The sequence below is a fragment of the Phyllobates terribilis genome, unplaced genomic scaffold (genome assembly GCF_046119375.1).
Source record: "Phyllobates terribilis strain yellow unplaced genomic scaffold, ASM4611937v1 Scaffold_3__8_contigs__length_932513732, whole genome shotgun sequence".
Lineage (NCBI taxonomy): Eukaryota > Metazoa > Chordata > Amphibia > Anura > Dendrobatidae > Phyllobates > Phyllobates terribilis.
The window spans coordinates 73,120,171-73,137,565 of NW_027362763.1; the positions used below are offsets into that span (position 1 = coordinate 73,120,171).

The following is a 17,395-nucleotide window of genomic DNA, read 5'->3' on the forward strand; positions in this document are numbered from 1 at the left end:
TAAACATCTATGGTCCCCACACTAAGTGGGACCGCAAGTGTCTCTTTATGAGTATTAAACCCTTTTTGTTTTGTAGCCGACAGGTGGTCTTTGGAGGGGACTTCAACAATATCTTGAGGCCCCAAGACAGAGGAGATTCCAGAGACCGGTTGGGCTACGACAGCGTCGCCTTGAATAGCATAGTTAGTGAGGCTCGCCTAGTGGATGTCCACATCCGGAACACCACGGGCCACGCAGGTTACACTTCTTTCAGAGGTAGTCAGAGTAGGTCTAGAATAGACAGGTTTTATTTGAAGGAGGAGGCAGTCTCTTCACCCTTATCGGTGGTAGAGGTTGAATTCTCTGACCACTGTCTGATTATGTTTTCTTTGAATGTTACAGAGACTCCTCGGATGGGAAGAGGTTTTTGGAAGCTGAATTCGTCACTCCTGAAGGAAGCTGCTTTAAGACGGTCCTTTGAGGATTTCCTTCAAAGTCAGGTACCGCTGCTGGGCCTTGGTAACACTAAGTCAGAGTGGTGGGAGATCTTCAAACATCGGGTGGCGAGATTCTTCCGCCTGCTTTCTAACCTCAGAAGCCTGAGGAGGAAACTCGAGGAACTTGTCTCGACTGGGGGTGGCCGTGAGGACATCACCAGGGTGAAAGCCTTACTCAAGAGATGTCAATATGATAGGCACACATCTTTGTTTTTTGCGAGGGACTTCGGGCAGTATTGCTCACCCGACCCTTTCAGAAACTGCAAGATGTCAGTGAGTAGTAAGATAATGGCGGGTGTGAGGAACAGTACAGGATCCCTGACCAGGTCCAGGTCAGGGATCTTGGAGGTCGTCAGATCCTTTTACTCACATCTCTTGGGGAGGAAGGAGCTGGATCGAGATGAGACGTTGGCTTTCCTGGCTGAGGCCATTCCTGAATCAAGGGTAGACCCCTCGCTTGATGTCTTGGTGGATGAGATCAAAGAAGAGGAAGTTAGACTGGCGATTGACGGGCTCCAGCTCAAAAAATCACCAGGTCCGGACGGCTTAACGTTGGAGTTCTACAAGACCTTTAAGGACCTTTTGGTCCCCTTATTGACTCAGGTTTTTAATGAGTGTCTCTCCTCGGGCACTCTTCCGAGATCAATGAGGTCAGCTTTGATCCTTCTTTCTAAGGGGAAGGATCCATCGCACATTGAGAACTGGAGGCCCATAGCGCTTCTCAATGTGGACAGGAAGGTTTTGGCTAAAGTACTCTTTAACAGGTTGGTGAAGTTTGCGCCACGGCTCCTTTCGGAGTCCCAGCACTGCTGTGTTCCTGGCCGTAGCACTTTTAGTGCTGTTCTCGGTGTCAGGGAGGCTGTGGAGCAGGGTAGGGCTGGTCTATGGAAGGGGTATCTGCTGTCCTTGGATCAGGCCAAAGCCTTTGACCGGGTTGATCACGAGTACCTGTGGTCCGCTCTTCTGAGGTATGGTCTGCCAGGGAGGTTCGTGGACTGGCTGAAGACATTGTACAGATGGGCGGAGAGTTTCCCACTTGTGAACGGTTGGATTGGACAGGCCTTTGCGGTGGGCTCCAGCGTTCGTCAGGGATGTCCTCTCAGTCCCCTGCAGTATGTGTTCGTGATTGATCCCTTCATAAGGAGGGTGGATCGTGGACCAATAGCGGGGGTGAGGATGGACCAGGCGGGTGAACGGGAGGCCGCCCTGAAGGTAGTGGCCTATGCTGCTGATGTCTCTGTTTTTGTCTCCTTGGAAGAGGAGGTGCAGGCAGTAATGTCTGAGGTGGAGGGCTGCTCCAGGGCCTCTGGTTCCATGGTCAATCGGAGCAAGTGTGGGAGTCTCTGGCTGGGGGGAGGAGATCCCAGGTTTGATCTCCTGGACACCCTCCCAGAGCCCCAAGAGTATGCCAAGATCCTAGGCATTGAATTTGGCCAGGGTGATTACCCAACCAAAAACTGGGAAGGTAGACTTTAAAACTGCCGCCCAGAGAGTGGACCAGTGGAAGGGTTGGTCTTTGACCCTGAGGGAAAGGGTGAGCTTGTGCAAAGGTTTCCTGCTCCAATTGTTAATGTATCTAGGCAGCATTTTATTTTCCCAGAGTCTCTCTGGACGCGGGTCTACAGCCTGTTTTTCCAACTGTTATGGGGAAACAGGCTGAACCTAGTCAAGCGGGAGGTTACTTACCGTACGAGGAGACTAGGGGGATTGAATATGGTCAACCCCGTGGTGTTCTTGGTTTGCACCTTTCTTAAGCTAAATGTATCAAACCTCTGGAAAGAGAGGGCTCCTCTGTGGGTATTCTCCTGTAGGGGATTGTTGCAGTCCTTCTTCCAGGAATGGGAGACAGGAGGGCGTGTGAAGGATCTTCGCACACTGCACGGGCATCTCCCAGCTTATGTTACCCCGGTTTTGAAAGTAATACACCCGTGGGGTTTGGTAGTGTGGGAGGTGAGGACTCTCACGAGGAAACTTCTCGAGGAGAGGTTCTTATCGACCCATTTTCAAAAGCCACTGGCCCTCAAGAACTGCCCAAGTCGGGATCTGGAGGTGGGGTTGTGTCTTTTAAATTCAAAACGGATCCCCGCGAAGTATTGGGACTTGACTTGGTGATGCTTTCAGGGTAAGCTATATGTGAGGGACAACTTGAAGTACAGGAACTCCGAAGATAGGAATTGTCCTTGTGAGAGTTGTGCTGACACGCTTGAGAGCATGGTGCGCTTCCTGCTTCAGTGTCCCTTTAATGTAGAGGTATGCAACAGGGTGGGCGCTTCCATTGGCTGGCCTAGGCTGACGGACCTCTCCTACGCTGAGTGGGCCTATGGGGCATTCAGAGACCTTGGTGGACGGGACCAGTGCACTCTTTTTCTAGTTAGCCTATTGGTTAGGTTTTTCACATGGAATGCACGGTGTTTAGTGTCGATGGGCAGTAAAATCCTCCCAGTGGGTGAGGTATGTAGCAAAATCCTTGGTGACCTGGTGAAGGTGCGCTCCTTGGAGTATGAAAGGCTGGGTGCATCGGGGGCCTCCCATCTCTGGAGGGGTTTCTCCTTCCAGCTGCCTTAGTTCTGGATTGCTCCAAGCCTCCTGGTGGTGGGCTAAGTTCTCACCGTAGCTTTTTGATTTGAGAATGTTATCATAAAAAGGGTTTATAAGCACCGAACCGGTGATCATGGTATTTTTGTTATTATTCTTGTTGTTGTTATTATTATTGTTGTCTTATTGTTCTTTCACTTTGTGGGTTAGTTGGGTGGGGTGGGGGTTTTGAGGGGGGTTAGGCATGTACTTGGACTGGTACCGGGCCCAAAACTGTCGGGGTTCGCCCTAAGTCCGGAAGGACTTTTCGGAACGTAGAGGCCGGTTCGGGTTGGGGGTATAGTGAGAGTTGGTCTAGTGTATGTGTTATTATGTGTTACTCATGATTTAAGTGTTGTGTGTTATTTCATATGGTTTATGTGGTTTATATTTTGTTATATGTATTTTGCTTCTGCATCTCTGGTTTCTGTTACAGCAGAATCAGGTGTAAGTCTGGAGGAAGTTTGAGGTATGTTTGGATAGGCTGTGGTTGTATGGTGGTTGTCAGGCAGGTGGGGTCCCTTGCATATACAATGTTTATGTATTGGTTATATTGCTGGAAATTGTTTTCGTTACTTGTATTAGTTTGTGTTTTTGCATTTATAATAAAATAGAGTTCCAGCTCCAGTAGCGTCCACTACAGCTGCGGCAGTTAAAAAGCTTTTATAAGGATCGAGCTTGGCGGTCCACTGCAAGGCGTGCTACCACCAGTCCCAGCCCCTTTGCCTTGGGGCGCCTCCCCTATGCTCTTCACTAAGTGTCCCGGGGGCCCGAAGCATTTCCTTTTAAAAAATTAAGTGTCCAAACCACAGGTGGTGTAGCTTGCTTAACAGCTGGTATACTCCGCTGACTAGCAGACACTGCTACTAGGCCCAAAGTATTGACTGGGCTAGATGCAGTTAAAAATTTGTAATTAGATCTACAGGCGGTGGCTATTCCGCTGACTAGCAGACACTGAAGCTTTGGAGCAGACCTCTGATTCCCAGGCTATAGTATGAGTAAACAGCTCTTCAGACTCAACCATCTGTGTTACCCCAAGCCATAGTGTATGTAGTTTCTTACTGTTAAAAGGGGGGGGGGAGAGACCCGACCCACCTGGAATTGGTGAGGCCAACGTCATGTAAAACACAGCAAGGGGACTCCAAAAAGAGTCTCCATTTTTTCCAAAAATTGTGGCACAGACACCACTTAAGTGGCATCAATTGTCCCAGAGTTGCTTAAAATGGTTGGTGTGGTGATTTTCCAAAATCCTCAAACTTTTAGTCTCCCCAGGATGACACAGGTGGGGCAGATGGTGGTTGGCCCGGCCCGCTAGGCCGCATTGTAGCACAGTGAGCTTCGCACTGCAACTTATGCTTCATATCCATGTGACTGTTCAAGCATAAAGTACTCAAACTATTGTTTTTTTGGCCTCTACTTAGCTTTTGGTGACAAATGTTACAGATAAAATGAGTTGGGTCATCCTTAGCGATCTCAAAAAATGCCCAGGCTATGCAAGGTTTAGAGCCCATGCGACACTGCTACTAGCAATACTAGCAAATGATTGGCTGGGTTAGATGCAGTAAAAAATGGTTATTAGATACACAGGCGATGCAGCTTGCTTCACAGCTGGGCTACTATGCCCAAAGTATTGCCTGGGCTAGATGCAGTTAAAAATTCTTATTAGATACACAGGCGGTGTAGCTTGCATCACAGCTGGACTACTACGCCTAAAGTATTGGTAGACTCTATACTAAATAAGGAAGGAGTCACTGACTGGTAGCCCCTCCGCGGGCCGTGGCAATTGGTCATTAGAGATGAGCGTTGTTCTACTCGAACTGTTCGCCAATCTCAAATTCGAGCTGTTTTGGGCGGTGTTCGAGCCGTTCGGCGAACACGAACAATTTGAGAAAAATTCGGCTGTTCGAGGTTATGTTCGATAACTGTTCGTGCACCAAAATCATAACTGGATTTTTTCTCAGTAATGATGAAAATTAATGCTAATACGCAGTTTGAGTGTACAGCGGGGTGGGGGAGGGGCAGGGGATGGACCTCTGCAGGAACAATGAAGATCTCCATTTTTTTTTCTCTTTCCCGCATTTGCAGTGGGGAGGTGCAATCTGTCAGCCTATCAGCAGCGCACACACGGAGCGAAGTGCTTTTTTTCTCACAGTGTATGTCACATGTCACATGTCCTTGCCCTATAAGACCAAGCCATTTTCCCCGTCGCCACCATTTTCTCACTGCTGCAGCTGCGTGTTAGACGGCACCGCTGTTGCTGTGTGCGCTATACCTTGTTAATTTCAAGCCAATTTTCGCACAAATCTACAGATAGCTTGGGAGTAGGGAATAGTTGTGATTGCAGTCCTTTTAAGGACTAGGTTACAGCATAGATAGATTGTGGGAGTAAAGACTAGTGTTGAGCCACCCCCGTAGTGTTCGAGTTCGGTTCGGTTCGTCGAACACCCGTGTGTTCGCCGAACTGTTCGTCGAACTGTTCGTCGAACACCTTCGAACACCGTTAAAACCAATGGCAGGCAAACAAAAACACATAGAAACACATAGAAAACACCTTCAAAGGTGTCCAAAAGCTGACAAACTGCTCAGAAGACACAACTAACACATGGAAAAGTGACAAGTACATATAGTCATGCGAAAAGAAAAGAGGTGGAGGAGTAAAAGGAGGGGGAGACACAGATATAGGCATGTCATGCCCTTCTAAAATCCAAAAAGTGAGAAGCCGACACGTTCAGTCCGCTCCTGCCCGTGCCACCTCCGTGTCGCCGGGTTTGTGCCAGAGCCGCGGTGAACCCTGACGGCCAGCCCCCCTCTCCCAATACTGGTGCCTGTCCGCTGGTGGGTCGAGCGAGCCCCCATGTGGTGGAGGCAGCTCTAAGCTTTTTAATTTAAATTGTCTATCTAATTTGAATAAATACACTTTAAATCCATTTACAAGGATCTATTGGAGGGCAAGTCTCATGCCAGCAGCCGCGTAATTCCAGCTCCAGTAGCGTCCACTAAAGCTGCTGCAGTTAAAAAGCTTTTATAAGGATCGAGCTCGGCTGTCCACCGCAAGGCATCCTACTGCCAGTCCGAGCCCCTATGCCTTGGGGTGCCTCCTGATGCTCTTCACTGAGTATCCCGTGGTCCCGAAGCATTTCCTTTGAAAAAATGAAGTGTCCAAACTACAGGTGGTGTAGCTTGCTTAACAGCCGGGATAATCCGCTGACTAGCAGACCCTGCTACTAGGCACAAAGTATTTCCTGGGCTAGATGCAGTTAAAAATTTGTAATTAGATACTCTCGTTGGATGCTGAGAAAGCATTCCATAGAGTCTCCTGGCACGCCATATATGATTCTCTTAAAAAGCTTGGGGTAGGGGTCTAGGGGACCCTTTTATAGCCAAAATCACGGCCCTGTATCGCAATACGTCACCTAGGCTGAAGATAAATGGAACTGTAGCACCCTGAGGGCTCGGTTGCTACAGAGGTATTGCACCTCATCCAGAGGTGTGATATCTCACTCTCAGGTAAGGATGTAGTGTGGATCAGGACCCGATACCTGCATGCATTACACCACATTGCCGTGGGGCAGGGCGACCAATATGCCCCTGAGATGGGCACGACAGTCCCTGTCCCTGGCTGGAGTGATGGGAGGGAACACTGAGGAAGGGGAACCCTGTAGTGCAGGAGCAGGGAGGAAGCAGTTCCTGGGTGCATTGAGAAGGGAGTATAAAAGGTGGGCACCATCTTAGTTCAGTGCAGAGAAGTCTGAGCAGAAGTGGCAGGGAGCAGGGGCTCTGCATGAGCTCTGCTCCGGAGGCGGGCCTAGTAACAGAGGCCCAGGCCTGGAAGAGGGAGAAGGAAGGAAGAGGAGCGGAGAAGGCTCCAGGAAAGAGGAATGAAGGGATCTCAGGGGTGCGGACGGGCGAGTCGCCACCGCACGCCCGAATCCACCTGCGTGGAGGGGTCAGGCCAAAGGGGGAGACCGGTCCCCGAAACTAGTGGAGGCAGGAAACGACCCTCAGCTAGAAACAGGAGGCTGTGACATTTTATGTGGCGCAGCCCCTCGCTACACCCGCTAGGAAGGCACCACATAGGGTCAGGGAAACTGGCGCCAAGTTTACCAAGAGGAGGCCCGAGGCAGCCGGACAGAAGGGTTGGTAAGAAAGGCCAGACAAAGGACACACAAAGGGGGTCCTGTGAAGCACTCCAAAGTTATCTGGGAGTTGTCTGAGCCCCTCACCTGGTGAGCACAGTACGACGTGGGCAGCCGTTACCTGCAGACGTGGTCTGGATAATAAGAACTGTGAGTAAAGGCCCTAGACTGCATCACTGACTCCGTGTCATTACTGCTGCTGCCCTGCACCATCACCCCCATCCTCCGCATACACTGCCCTGAGGCTATACTCCTCCCGTGGGGAGTTATGCTACGCTCTGCTGCACCCACAACACCAGCCTCAGCGGTCTGCCCTGGAGCGGCGGTTCACTCTGACCGCAATCCACGGGTGGCGTAGTCGAACATTTAAACATCAAAACCACATAAATAGTTCCGCCACTGGTTTCACCGCCCTGAGCCACGGAACCGGGTTGCCACCACGGAGGCTGCAACCACCAGCATCCACCAAAAAGTGTCCGGCTCCTGGTGTCCCAAGGCCCAGGGGGCGCGTCAGAACATTTTCATCACCTTTCACAATCACCAATGGGACAAAGCAGGGATGTTCTCTGTCCCCTCTCTTATACATCCTAGTGACGGAGCACCTGCTCTCATCAATTCGCCATAACCCCAATATTAGGTGGATTGAGGTGGGAGGCACCGAGTACAAGTGCTCTCTATTTGCTGATGATGTCCTAGTATATATCACTCAATCACATATATCCATCCATGCTGTTATGGCTGAAATAGATCACTTTGTTACATGGTCAAATTTTAAAATCAATGCAGCGAAGTCTGAGGTCCTCGATGTCTCCCTCCCCAAATCCATATAGGATTCCATCCAGTCCAACTTTCCCTTTGCCTGGCCCTCACAGGGTATCAAATACTTAGGAATTCCTATTCATAGAGACCTCTCCCATCTATGTTATCTTAATTTTGGGCCCTTTATTGAACAACTCCATACAGACCACGGTTGGCAAGTTAGAACTGTTAGATTCACTACGTGAACCACTGGTGTTTTGTGGAAAAGCACATGTACACTGTGTTCCAAATGTATTATGCAAAAAGTGTTTAGGAGTGATAAGGGAAGAATTTGTTTGTTTGTCAGTTAAACTCATTGATGGTGATGTGTGTCAGGGCTCTTTATATCACTGTAAGCAATTGCAGACACCTGTGCTAATTAGTTTGGCAGGTGTGTCCAATGAAAGGCAAGACTACTTAAGAAGGCTGTCTCACATTATTAAGCAGCCTACATTTTCTGCCAAAATGGGAAAGAAAAAGGATGTGTCGGCTGCTGAGAAGCAACAAATTGTGGAGTGTTTAGGTCAAGGCATGACTACAATCAACATTGTGCGATGATCAGGATGAAGTGTCTTGGCAATCAAGAAGTATGTAGCTGATTCACAGTACACACGTGTGCGTGCTGATAAGGGCAAATTGAGGACTCTTTCCTACAGGCAATTACGTCAGGTTGAAAGAGCAGCGGCAAAAAAGCCTTGTCATAGCAGCAGACAAGTTTTTGAAGCTGCTTGTGCCTCCAACGTCCCCCGAACAACAAGATGCAGGGTCCTTCAGAGGTTTGCAGCTGTGCATACGCCATCCTGTCGACCTCCTCTATCCACTTCACACAAGCAGAAACGGCTCCAGTGGGCCAAACATTACATGAAGACTGATTTCAAAACTGTTTTGTTCACGGATGAGTGCCGTGCAGCGCTCGATGGTTCAGATGGATGGAGTGGAGGATGGCTGGTTGATGGACACCACACGCAAACACGGCTACAGCGCCAACAAGGAGGAGGTGGAGTAATGTTTTGGGCTGGAATCATGGGGAGAGAGATTGTCGGCCCCTTTAGGATCCCTGAAGGTGCTAAAGATGAACTACATAATGTATGTGGATTTTTTCAAACAGCACTTCCTGCCATGGTTCAAGAAGAAGAACCGTGTATTTCACAGCAAGATCATTTTTCTGCATGATAATGCACCATCTCATGCTGCACATAAAACATCTGCATCTCTGGCTGATATGGGCATAAAAGGGGACAAACTTATGGTGTGACCCCCATGCTCCCCTGACCTCTACCCCATTCAGAACCTTTGGAGCATCATTAAAAGGAGTGTCTATGATGGCGGGAGGCAGTTCACATGTAAGCAACAGCTCTGGGAGGGTATTCTGTCCTCATGCAAAACAATTGAAGCAGAAACCATCCAAAACCTGACAAATTCAATGGACGAGAGAGTTCAGAAGCTCCTTTCGAACAAGGGGTCCTATGTGAAAATGTAACATCACCTAGAATAAAGTTTTGAGTTGAAAACTGTTTGATTTCAGTTTCTAACAACCTGCTAATGCTTATAATTTCAAAAATGACCATTTTTTTGGTCTTTATTAAAATGAAAAGGTTGATCGAAAAGTTTGGGGGATCTAAGAGTGTGGCAACCCAGTAGTCATGATTACTTCGAATTCTGACAATATGAGGGTCATGCTGCAGGTAGTGCAGCAAGAAGGCACTTATGTGTCTTGCGCATCTCGGAGCCCCAAAATTATTTTCCGGGCTAGATGCAGCTAAAAATTATTATTAATTTTAAATCTGGTGAAGCTTTAGTATAGATGGCCTAATAGGATCAGTGCTGCACACTGCTACAAAGCCCAAATTATTTTCCAGTCAAGATACAGATAAACATGATTAGTAATTTTAAATCTGGTGGAGCTTATTATAGATGGCCTAATAGAATCAGTGCTGCACACTGCTACAAAGCTCAAATTATTTTCCAGCCAAGATACAGATAAACATGATTAGTAATTTGAAAGCTTAAAACGGTTGGTAGGGTGATTTTAACCAATCATCAAGCTTTTACTCTCCCCAGGATGACACAGGGGTAGAAAAGTCGTTTCGGATCCATGATTTGTTCATCTTTATGAACGTGAGTCTGTCTACATTATCAGTGGAGAGCCGCGTGTGCTTATCTGTCAGCACACCACCAGCAGCGCTGAACACACGTTCAGACAGAACGCTGGCTGCGGGGCATGACAAGATCTCCAAGGCGTAAGTGGCTAGCTCCGGCCATTTATCCAGATTGGAAGCCCAAAAAGAGCAAGGATCCAGTGACACAGTCGTGGCTTCAATGTTTACTTGGAGATACTCCTGTACCATCGTCTCTAGGCGTTGACTATGTGTCAGACTTCTTGTCTCCTGTGGCCTTGCAAAGGATGGGCTAAAAAAGTGGTGAAATGATTCCGCAAAATTGATGTTACCAGCAGATACTGTGGTTCTGTTACGGTTTGAGTGCTGAATACTTGACGGTCCCACGGTTGGCAAGTTGGAACTGTGAGATTCACTACGTGCACCACTGGTATTTTGTGGAAAAGCACATGTAAGATTCTGCAACAGTCTCTGCTGATACTCCTGCATGCGTGCATCCCTTTCTATGGCAGGAATAATTTCTGCAAATTTACTTTTGTACCGGGGATCTAACAGTGTGGCAACCCAGTAGTCAGGATTATTTCTAATTCTCACAATTCGAGGGTCATATTGCAGGTAGTGCAGCAAGAAGGCACTCATGTGTGTTGCGCATCCAGGAGCACCAAGTCCCTGTTGTGTTGGTGGCGAGGTAACAATCATGCTTCCTTCCTCTGTCTTCTCCCCCCAACCTCGCACAACAGAAATGTGATCAAGGTCTCCCTCATCTGATGAGTCTTCCATCAGTTCGTCCTCCACTTCTTCCTGGGCTCCTGCACCTTCCTCACTAGTTTGGCTGCTACCATGCGCCCTGGTAAAACCATCTCCCCCACCCTCACATGCCTGCCGCCTTGGTGCTGCCGACCGTCTGGACCTTGCAGATGTTAGCCCTTCCACATACAACTCCTCCTCCTCTACTTCCTCCACCTCCTCTTGTGCCACCACCTGACTCCGAATTCTGTTTAACATGTGCTCCAGCATGTAAATCACCGGAATAGTCATGCTGATAATGGCATCGTCAGCACTAAACATCTTCGTCGCCATTTCAAAACTGTGCAGAAGGGTGCATAGGTCCCTGATCTGAGACCATTCCTCCAGCGTGATTTGCCCCACCTCTGGATCTCGTTGGCCCAGGCTATACGTCAGAACGTATTGCACCAGGGCTTGTCGGTGCTGCCACAGTCGCTGCAACATGTGCAGAGTTGAATTCCACCGGGTAGGCACATCGCATTTTAGCCGGTGAAGTGGCAGGCCCAACGACTTCTGTAGAGATGTAAGTCGCTGAGCTGCGGGATGCGAACGGCGAAAGTGAGCACACAGCGACCGTGCCCTCTGCAGAAGGCCATCTAGTCTGGGATAGTGGGCTAAAAATTGCTGGACAACCAGGTTCAACACGTGAGCCATACAGGCACGTGTGTGACATTGCCCCGGCGAAGGGCCGCACCCAGGTTTGCAGCATTGTCGCACACGGCCTTCCCTGGTTTCAGGTCCAGTGGAGACAACCATTCATGAAATTGGTTCTCCAGAGCTGACCACAACTCCTCAGCTGTGTGACTCACATTTCCCAGACATTTCAATGTAAAAACCGCCTGATGACGTTGAGCCCTACTGCCAGCATAGTAAGGAGGTGTGCAGGATCCCTTCTGCGCAGTTAGAAAGCTTGTGGCATGACCAGACAGGCTTTGGGTGCAGGTGGAAGACCGAGAGAAGGTTGAGGAGGCAGAAGCAGTGGAGGAACTTTGACATAAAGAGGATTGACGCACAACTCGTGGGGACGGCAAGACTTGGACAGCAGCCCCTTGTCCTGCTGTCACCATAGTTACCCAGTGCCCAGTCAGCGACATGTAACGCCCCTGTCCATGCCTACTCGTCCAAGTGTCTGTGGTGAAATGCACCCTGTCACACACAGAGTTTCTCAAAGAAGCGGTGATGTTGTGTGCGACATGCTGGTGGAGCGCAGGCACACCTTTCTTTGAGAAGTAGTGCCGACTGGGCATCTGGTACTGGGGCACTGCGACGGACATAAGGTCTCGAAAATCCTCTGTGTCCACCAGGCGGAAAGGCAGCATTTCTGTGGCCAAGAACTTGCAGATGGTGAAATTCAACCTCTTAGCTTTCTCATGGCTAGGAGGAAATGGTCTTTTACTTGTCCACATCTGAGGGACCGAGGGCTGGCTATTGTGCTTAGACGGGGTTGATAAGGGTGTCCCCGGCAAACTGCCGGTCTGTGAGGAAGATGCAGGCGGACATGTTAGGTTGCCTTGATCCAAAGGTGGTGCTATCGATGTCGGACAGCGCTCAACACCAGCTGGTGTTACCACCTCCAAAGAAAATGATGACCTGCCAATCACGCTGGCTGTTGCGGGTAAAGAGGTGGCAGGTCTGCGCCCCAAAACAGGTGTGACTGCTGTCCCCCCAGTCACAGAGGATGAAGAGGCCGCGGATGCACAAGATATGGCAGACGGTGGTTGGCCCGGCCGGCTAGGCCGCATTGTAGCACACTGAGCTTCCCACTGCAACTTATGCTTCATGTCCATGTGCCGGTTCATGCATGAAGTACTCAAACTATGTAATTTTTGGCCTCTACTTAGCTTTTGCTGACAAATGTTACAGATAACACGAGTTGGGTCATCTTTATCGATCTGAAAAAATGCCCAGGCTATGCAAGGCTTAGCACCCATGCGACCTGAAGAGCCACCACGACTTGTGGTGAGAGGCAGAGTTGTGTTTGAGGATGCAGTTGTTGACGTGCTTCCAGTACTACGTCTCTGTCCAGGAAGGCGCAACCTGACCTCGTCGTCACTAGCATCTTCCTCCACCTCCTCTGCTGACCTCATCTCTTGGCTGACTGTGGGTTGACAGTAAGTGGGATCTCCAACCTCATCATCATCACCCTGTGCGTTATCACACCCGTTGTCCTCAGAGCCAACCTGTTCCTGCCCTGACAAAAAACTAAAGTTGTCGCTCCAATCAGGTATTTGAGTCTTTTCATCGTCTTCCTCATTGTCTCCACCAACAGGAGTTACAGTTTGGGAATGAGGGTCTACATTATGGTCAGAACCTTCTGCGTCTGGTCCTGGATCCAACTCATAAAGATTCTGGGCATCAGTGCAGATCATTTCCTCGTCTGGATTCACAGAAGCGCTGGAGTCGACCTCTGATTCCCAGGCTATAGTATGAGTAAACAGCTCTGCAGACTCAACCATCTGTTCTACCTCATACTCAGACGGGCAGCTGGAGATTTGGGAGCTGTGAGGAAGCAAGTGCGATTGGGGTGACACCTTTGAGGACTGGAGTATTTGTGATGTTGAAGTTGATGTGGAGGAGAGCCCACTTAAAGGAGCACTTGATATCCGTTGAAGCACCTGCTGTTTTTGTGCCTCATCTGGAATTTGTAGCGATTGGCGTGGTCGTAAGAAAGGGATCTTATCACATTGTCCGCTAAAAGAAGTAGACATTTTAGTTTGGCTGGAAGATGGTCTTTCTTCTGCAGATGTTACTGTTGCTTTAACACCTACCCCACGGACACAACCTTTTTTCCCCTTCCCAACACGCCTATTCCCCTTTCCACCAGCAGCAGGCCTTTTTCCACTCATTTTGGTGGTTAACTAATTCACAACTCTGGAGTTGTTTGCACAAAAAAACAATGGATGGGAACCGAGCAGAGCTGAGTGGCCAAACTGTGGTATTAGGCCAAAACTAATGGCTGGGTTAGATGCAGAAAAAAATTATATTCAATTTGCAACCTGATGGAGGTCAGTATAGATGGACTAATAGAGAAAGTCCCACACACTGCTAGAAGGCCAAATATTTTTTCAGAGCTAGATGCAGAAAAAAATATATTCAGTTTGCAACCTGATGGAGGTCTGTATAGATGTATTAATAGAACAAGTCCCACACACAGCTAGAAGCCCAATATTTTTTCAGAGGTAGATGCAGAAAAAAATATATTCAGTTTGCAACCTGATGGAGGTCTGTATAGATGGATTAATAGAACAAGTCCCACACACAGCTAGAAGCCCAATATTTTTTCAGAGATAGATGCAGAAAAAAATATATTCAGTTTGCAACCTGATGGAGGTCAGTATAGATGGACTAATACAACAAGTCCCACACACAGCTAGAAGCCCAATATTTTTTCAGAGGTAGATGCAGAAAAAAATATATTCAGTTTGCAACCTGATGGAGGTCTGTATAGATGGATTAATAGAACAAGTCCCACACACAGCTAGAAGCCCAATATTTTTTCAGATGTAGATGCAGAAAAAAATATATTCAGTTTGCAACCTGATGGAGGTCTGTATAGATGGATTAATAGAACAAGTCCCACACACAGCTAGAAGCCCAATATTTTTTCAGATGTAGATGAAGAAAAAAATATGTGCAGTTTGCAACCTGATGGAGGTCAGTATAGATGGACTAATACAACAAGTCCCACACACAGCTAGAAGCCCAATATTTTTTCAGAGCTAGATGCAGAAAAAAAATTTATTCTATTTGCAACCTGATGGAGGTCAGTATAGATGGACTAATAGAATGATGCTATGCCCAAACGATTTTACTTCACTAGGTGCAGTAAAAAAATTGGTATTCTATACACAGGTGGTATATCTTGCAACACAGATAGGCTACTCCACTGACTAACACACTCTGCAATAGGCCAAAAAGGATTAGCTTTGCTAGATTCAGCCAAATGCTGTGAAAAAAACTTGCACAGCACTGGCACAGACCTGCCTGGCAAAAACTGATAGGAACTGATGTAACCTAGTCCTGAAAAGGACTCCAATTACAATTAGTCTTTACTCCCACAATCTATCTATTTAAGAGCACAGACCTGCCTGATAAAAGTCGTAGGAAATGCTGTAACCTAGTCCTTAAAAGGACTGCAATCACAACTATTCCCTACTCCCAAGCTATCTGTAGATTTGTGCGAAAATTGGCTTGAAATTAACAAGGTATAGCGCACACAGCAACAGCGGTGCCGTCTAACACGCAGCTGCAGCAGTGAGAAAATGGTGGCGACGGGGAAAATGGCTTGGTCTTATAGGGCAAGGACATGTGACATACACTGCCAATGACACATGCCCTTGCTTGTGTGAAAAAAAGCACTTCACTCCGTGTGTGCGCTGCTGATAGGCTGACAGATTGCACCTCCCCACTGTAAATGCGGGAAAGAGAAAAAAAAAATGGAGATCTTCATTGTTCCTGCAGAGATCCATCCCCTGCCCCTCCCCCCACCCCGCTGTACACTCAAACTGCGTATTAACATTAATTTTCATCATTACTGAGAAAAAATCCAGTTATGATTTTGGTGCACGAACAGTTATCGAACATAACCTCGAACAGCCGAATTTTTCTCAAATTGTTCGTGTTCGCCGAACGGCTCGAACACCGCCCAAAACAGCTCGAATTTCAGATTGGCGAACAGTTCGAGTAGAACAACGCTCATCTCTAGTAAAGACTAATTGTAATTGGAGTCCTTTTCAGGACTAGGTTACATCAGTTCCTATCAGTTTTTGCCAGGCAGGTCTGTGCCAGTGCTGTGCAAGTTTTTTCACAGCATTTGGCTGAATCTAGCAAAGCTAATCCTTTTTGGCCTATTGCAGAGTGTGTTAGTCAGTGGAGTAGCCTATCTGTGTTGCAAGATATACCACCTGTGTATAGAATACCAATTTTTTTACTGCACCTAGTGAAGTAAAATCTTTTGGGCATAGCATCATTCTATTAGTCCATCTATACTGACCTCCATCAGGTTGCAAATTGAATATAATTTTTTTCTGAATCTAGCTCTGAAAAAATATTGGGCTTCTAGCTGTGTGTGGGACTTGTTGTATTAGTCCATTTATGCTGACCTCCATCAGGTTGCAAACTGCATATATTATTTTCTTCATCTACCTCTGAAAATATATTGGGCTTCTAGCTGTGTGTGGGACTTGTTCTATTAATCCATCTATACAGACCTCCATCAGGTTGCAAACAGAATATATTTTTTTCTGCATCTACCTCTGAAAAAATATTGGGCTTCTAGCTGTGTGTGGGACTTGTTGTATTAGTCCATCTATACTGACCTCCATCAGGTTGCAAACTGAATATATTTTTTTCTGCATCTACCTCTGAAAAAATATTGGGCTTCTAGCTGTGTGTGTGTTATGTTCTGCTACCAGAGCTAAGGAAAGAGAGGAGATCTGTCCCTACGATAGAACTCAGCTGAATCCCTACGATGTAACAGGGGACCTGATCCTGCGATCAGACCTGCTAAAGTCCTAAGCTAGTCTGTACGGAGACCTATAGATGTGGGGAAGGAATCCCTACAAGTACTAAGGACTGGGAGGAAAATGGGACACCTCCTAACAGAAATAGTAGCAGACAGACGAACAAACAAAATATATAGAACATAGAGGTCCGTAGACCAAGCAAACTAACAGAGTAAGATACAGAGCACAGGCTAGCTAGAAAGTAGTTATACAATGAAGTCCAGCAAAGCCAGAAGGGCGGAGCAGGATTAAATAGGCCAACAAGATCATGTGACCAGCAAAGGAAAAAACCTAAGAGCAAGGTTCTAACAGTGTGGGACTTGTTCTATTAATCCATCTATACAGACCTCCATCAGGTTGCAAACTGAATATATTTTTTTCTGCATCTACCTCTGAAAAAATATTGGGCTTCTAGCTGTGTGTGGGACTTGTTGTATTAGTCCATCTATACTGACCTCCATCAGGTTGCAAACTGAATATATTTTTTTCTGCATCTACCTCTGAAAAAATATTGGGCTTCTAGCTGTGTGTGGGACTTGTTGTATTAGTCCATCTATACAGACCTCCATCAGGTTGCAAACTGAATATATTTTTTTCTGCATCTACCTCTGAAAAAATATTGGGCTTCTAGCTGTGTGTGGGACTTGTTCTATTAATCCATCTATACAGACCTCCATCAGGTTGCAAACTGAATATATTTTTTTCTGCATCTACCTCTGAAAAAATATGGGGCTTCTAGCTGTGTGTGGGACTTGTTCTATTAATCCATCTATACAGACCTCCATCAGGTTGCAAACTGAATATATTTTTTTCTGCATCTAGCTCTGAAAAAATATTTGGCCTTCTAGCAGTGTGTGGGACTTTCTCTATTAGTCCATCTATACTGACCTCCATCAGGTTGCAAATTGAATATAATTTTTTTCTGCATCTAACCCAGCCAATAGTTTTGGCCTAATACCACAGTTTGGCCACTCAGCTCTGCTCGGTTCCCATCCATTGTTTTT

The 17,395-nt window shown here is 47.2% G+C and overlaps 1 long non-coding RNA gene across 1 annotated transcript in view; it reads left to right on the forward strand.

Moving 5' to 3' along the window:
- Positions 1–17,395, forward strand: part of LOC141257940 (uncharacterized) — an 83,651-nt gene that overhangs the window by 18,488 nt on the left and 47,768 nt on the right. Inside the window, exon 2 of the long non-coding RNA XR_012318136.1 lies at positions 382–479. This is a non-coding gene — a long non-coding RNA (uncharacterized lncRNA). The remainder of the gene's footprint in view (positions 1–381; positions 480–17,395) is intronic.